Source organism: Malania oleifera, chromosome 8 (assembly GCF_029873635.1).
Source record: "Malania oleifera isolate guangnan ecotype guangnan chromosome 8, ASM2987363v1, whole genome shotgun sequence".
Taxonomy (NCBI): Eukaryota; Viridiplantae; Streptophyta; class Magnoliopsida; order Santalales; family Ximeniaceae; genus Malania; species Malania oleifera.
This window is the reverse complement of record NC_080424.1, coordinates 18,501,738-18,507,737: the sequence shown is the minus strand read 5'-3', so window position 1 is coordinate 18,507,737 and position 6,000 is coordinate 18,501,738.

Genomic DNA, 6,000 nt, shown 5'->3' with positions numbered 1-6,000 from the left:
TTTGAAATTCAAATTCAAAATTTCAACTTTCATAACTATCAACCAATAACTATAACGCCCTGACCCTCTAGATTGGCCAGGAGTGCTACTAAACATTCATAACATACATTTCTCTGACACCGTACAAATACAACCCACGCAAATAAGGGGAATGTGTGTTTCATACTGATCTGTATAAACATACACAACAAAAAAATATACATTCTCTTAAACTTACCATAGTTTCTAACTGTTTCCCAACATACATACATAAATACATACATACTACATCATACTCTGATATTACAATCCCCCAATAGGAACATAGCAATTGTCTATGACTCACCAGCTCTAACAAAACAAACAACGATCAAAGTCAGCCCCGTAGTACACTATAATCGATCCCTTGAAGGACTTGAAACATGATTTGTATGATAGGGTGAAACACCTCTCAGTAAGACAAATTATATTATCATCAGTGTGTGGTCAACATGAGATTTCGTATGCACATATTACTGCTAACTTTTAAATCATTTAACTGGCATTTTAAAAAACTATACTGACCTGTATATCTGAAAATACATACTGTTGGCTCAATATAGCCCTTTCTATAGTAAATATGCCCATATATGCTTAGAAGATACAACCTATATTGTTGAATTAGCGTCGTTGCGCTAAAAATAACATACGACATGCTTCCCGCCATGACAAGTTGTGCGGCCTGAAGGCTGGACCTAGCATATAGCCGGCCGACTATAGGTAAGTCAAACATAAAGTAGTACAATGGTGTCTACCCTATGCCCGAAGGTAGAATCACCCAAAATTTTTGCATTGGATGGAGCCCCGAAATTTCTGCATCGAGGAGTACTTTACCCAGGCCACCAGTCGCCTTTCCCATATCCACACTCTATCTCAAACGTGTGGTTACACCCCTACAATATATCAATATATAGCTACGGTACCGTACTCATAACATAACATCATATCAACAGGGCTCTACAGTCATATATAGCAATTTACATCGTATAAAACTGAAATCATAATTCATATTCATGAAACTACATAAAACAATAGTTGTTCATAGTTTTGTAAAAATATCAGTTGTATACTGTCTCGATAAAATTCGGCATATCATACCTGTCATAAACTATCTCGGTAAAAATCGGCGTATCATAAACTCGGCATCTAGCCGTCATATTACATATCAGCATATAGTCGTCGTATCATATCTCAGCATATAGTCATCGTATCATATTAGTATTACACAAAACTTGTTCATTTATGCCAATTAAAACTGTACTAATGCCACACAATTTTTCATCAAGTAATTCATAAATACACAACTGCTTGAGAAAATAAATATTGTACTGAAAATAGGGGTATGAGTATCTCCAAGTTGTTATTTTACTAAAAATATAGATATATAACTAAATATAGGAAAAATAGAGATAATCAACACTACCGCCTTTGGTTCATTGTAAAATACCCCTATGGTTTCAAATCCCAAATTCCCAACCAGTAAAAACGTTTAGAAAGTTGAGTACTTTAATATAAAAATATCATATTTGAATTTAATCAGTTGGTTTTGAAAATAAAGTCAGTTAACCGAACCCTAGGCTCGGAAACCCTAGAAAAGCCGTAATTTTGCACATATAAGCATTTCCAACATTTTAAATTGGTAAAATTCGTAAGATTAGCCGACAAAATATAATCCTCTTACTCGTTTTCCTTAAAAATGCCTCAAAAGGCCGAAACCCTAGCTTTTTGGAGTGGGTTCCAAAATGCCCAAATAAAAAATCCACTCTGCTAGACTTGTAGAGAAATACTTCTAGATCTTGGTGATAGCTTCCGATCTTTGAATCTGGTGATAATTGGCGAGAAATCGAGGAGAGAGAGAGAGAGAGAGAGAGAGAGAGAGAGAGAGAGAGAGAGAGAGAGAGAGAGAGAGAGAGAGAGAGAGAAAACTGATTTCTTAATCACTAAGCAACCAAAAATCCTATTTATAAGTCGTTGACCCGGTCACATTCGTCGACAAAATGACGCCTTCGTCGATGAACTGAAAAAGAACGTTCGTCTATGAAAGAAGATCTTCATCAACAAACTCTAAACCTGAAATTTTAGTTGTTCGGGATTTTTTCGTCGATGACACCCTGAACTTCGTCGACAAACAACAAAAGGACCTTCGTCAACGAAAACTAGAGATTCGTTGACAAAGCCTACTAAAATTCCATTTTTAACTTTCCTTTTCTTCTTTTCTTATTTATTTTTTTATTTTTTGGGTTTGAGTTTCTACAATAACTACCAGTACCTTGTTTCTTTCTTGACACATAGCAACGACAAGGACATATGACACACCCAAAACCATCAGTCAATTAAAAGAAAAAAATTCAAAATTTGAATTTCCACAGTACTGGTCGACCACCTATAGAAACTTGTCAACCACTATCGAGTTAGTGTCAAACTCCTTCACTTATGCGCAAAAAAAAAAAAAAAAGGAAGAGAAGGGAAGGGGTCAATCGACCACTATTAAATGGTTGATCGACTAGCATGTGCAACTTTTTTTTCATCCTCTGTGTTAGCTAAATTCTTAAATTGTTAGCTAAGTTATGAAATTTTTGGTCAAAAAATAACCATCGATAGGGAGCTTTTATCCTTAAGCATAGAGTTGAACTTCACATAAAAGCCATGAGTTCCACATCCTAAAATAGTGTCTCAAAGATGATCCCAAAGTAGAAACTTGCCACATAAGGGCATGAGCCTCTTCTTTCTTAGTGTCAACATTAACTTGTGTGGTCATTTTGAGCTTTTTTTTTTTTTTTCTTTCTTTCTTTCATGAAATCTTTTATTGTGCAAGATTTTGTCATTAAAATGTTTTTTTAAAAAAAAAAAAAAAAAAACTACATTCCTTTTAGTATGATTAGGAGTTTAGGTAGATCATTATATAAGAATTGGACATTGTTAACCTTTTCCTCACTTCGTCTCAAATCCCAAAATATGACAACTACCTAGACTCAACCTATGAGCATTTATTCACCATTCATCCCTATGATCAACTCGTGAGCATATGATCATTTATTTAAATGATCAATCATAAACATCAATTCCTAATTAATCTATTCAAGCTCAATCTGCAAGACACATTCAACAATGTTTATCCAATTTCTTAACATGTGTTTAGCTAAACAAGGATATTAAAGAGATATAAGAAAGTTATTTTATAAACAAGACACATTTAAGTCAACTCAAGTTCAAACTAACGTAAAATTAGTCTACGATAAATGCTAGATATATATATAGGTTCAAAAAAATTGATAAGAAATTGTGTGGGGCCAAATCATAATTTAGTTACAAATATTAACAAAAAAAAAAATCATAATTTAATTACAAGATTCACAAACAAAAATTGTGTGGGGCCAAATCATCAATTGCTACAACTGACAAGATAAGAAATTGAGTGAATAAAACATTTCCACTTGGCAAGATATTCAGGGTCAAATTTGATTTGCATAACTTACAATTAGAGCAAGATATTTTTAGAAAAAAATAAAAATAAAACTCAAGAGATTTCGAGGTTTTGAAACTCAAAAACATACAAACGAGTACATTAGGAAAAAGGAAATATTTCAAAAAAATTTCTAATTTTGGTAGACAACAAAATCATCAATAAATAACTCAAATATAATTTACTAAATAAGCTAAATAAATTTAAATTTTGGTTTACTAAACAGTTTAATTAATAAAGCATGGATCATATAAAATTAAATCATGACACAGATTTTCATTGATTGGACACATCATCATATGTGTATGATGAACAAACTTAAATCATATAAACAAAATATAAGTACAGAATGCATGCGGTCATGCATCAGATACAAGATTAGAACATCAAAGAAAGCTTGACAAAAAAATACATGCTTTAATCAAAAACTAATGCAGTAACAGAATATCAGATTTAAATGCAAAGTCTAATAGAATATTCAGACAAAAATTCAAAGACAAACTGTCCAATGCTAGATCTAATAGAATGTTCGTGCAAAATCAAATCACATTTAAGCAACACATTATAGTTTTCATTAAAGTGCTGGGAAATCATCCAAATAAATTAGGTTGAATAATCATAAACAGCACAAATTAATTATCCAACAATTCCTTTCTGTAATAGGGCTTTGAGGGGGGAGCTGCATCGTTGATGTTGTTCCACTATTATACTGATGCACCATCAGTAGCCATCATTGAACAGTCATTGTTCATCACTAGCCTTTTCTCTCTTCCTCATCCCTCTCACTCTCGAAGCTTTTTCATCTAATAGGGGAAAAACACCACATGCAAGAGATTAGGCAGTCGCTTATCAATAAATGGGTGTCCTTGGGTGTGGTATTTGAGTTGTGAGTCGATCCATGTAATGGATAGGGTGGTTGATGACAACTATGCTCAAGCCATGGTGATTATATATAGTTAATGCGATGGTATGTATATGCATGAATTGAAGGGATGGAGGTTGGATGCATGTACAATGATGACACTAGATGATAATGCTTAGAGAAGATGATGATAATGATGATGATGATGATGATGGAGGTCGACTAGAGGTGACCATCATGTGACCTAGTCTTACATGGATGGAGAAGAAGATTACCTTTGGATCTTCTCTCACGACCAAATCCCAAAAAACCTCTCCCTCTCAAAGAATACCCAAATGGAATATATATATATATATATATATGTATGTATGTGTGTGTTTGTCCCTCGTGTCTTTTTGGCTTCCTTTTTAAATAGACTCTTGTGTAAGATTTTACGCTAATTTCTCAAAATATTTATCTCCCAACTTACGTGTCATAATATATGTTGAATACTCCTTTGTTCTATTTAAATTTACCTTTTTTTTTTTTTTTCTAAAGTGGATGAATTTGGAAAAGTGATATGAGCCTTTTTCATATTCTAATGTAATATATATATATATACTCAATGCATAATCTAGAGTTCAATTGAAGGTCATTTTTATTGTGTATCTAAACTTGCAAAGTTGGGGATTGGCCACTATAACCCTTTTCAATTGCTTATTTCCAAGAATTTTGACCATGAGCACACAATAAAAAATAAATTTGAATTATTAATTAATTAATTAAAATTACCCACTTAAGTGCAATAGGAGTCTCAAGTTGACTTCATCAAAATATGGTGTCTACAAAGATACATAAATGCAATTTTCATCTTTTTACAATATTTTGTAATTTATATTGAGGGTGCACGAACCTATTATGTGAGAAATTTTTTTATGAAATGAGAAAACTATAATTCTGTTCTTGAAATATTAAAATTATAACGATCTCAAAATTACATACCATTTTTTTTTAAATAAAATATAAATTGACTGATAATCATTTACCCTGATACCCCTGTAACGACTACTGGAAAAACATATGCAGCGGAAAACATAATACTATACAACCATATACACAATACCAGAATTCAGTATTTCCCCAAAATATACGCACATAAATACATATCTTTCCAAATTCATCTATCAAAACTCCTGGAGCCTACCCAAAAATACTTTTCCCTGAAAACACTCACCCTTTAAACAGGGCAGTGTAGCCGACCTCCCTATCTTCGAGCCTGATCTGCTCATCTAGTTGGATCACTTGAAAAATGTTAATTTACTAGGATGAGACAACTTCCAATAAGAAGAAATATGTTATTACCAGTATGTGACAACTGAACTTACATAAATAATTTACTGATAGATAACTGAAACTGAGATAGCCTGTAAAATAACACACAATATAACTCACACCTATGTGGCTTAAAATACATCAATAATATTTGAGCTTTATATTTAATCATACTTATAGTATTATAGTGTATCTGTTGTTATCCTGCAAATCTGTGTGTGTGTGTGTGTGTGTGTAAATATATATCTGTGAAAACTATCTTGGAAAACTCTATGTTATGATTTAACCCCTCATGATAGGGTTGTACGGCCTGTAGGCGGGACTTAACTCTTGTTGGCCCATCAGG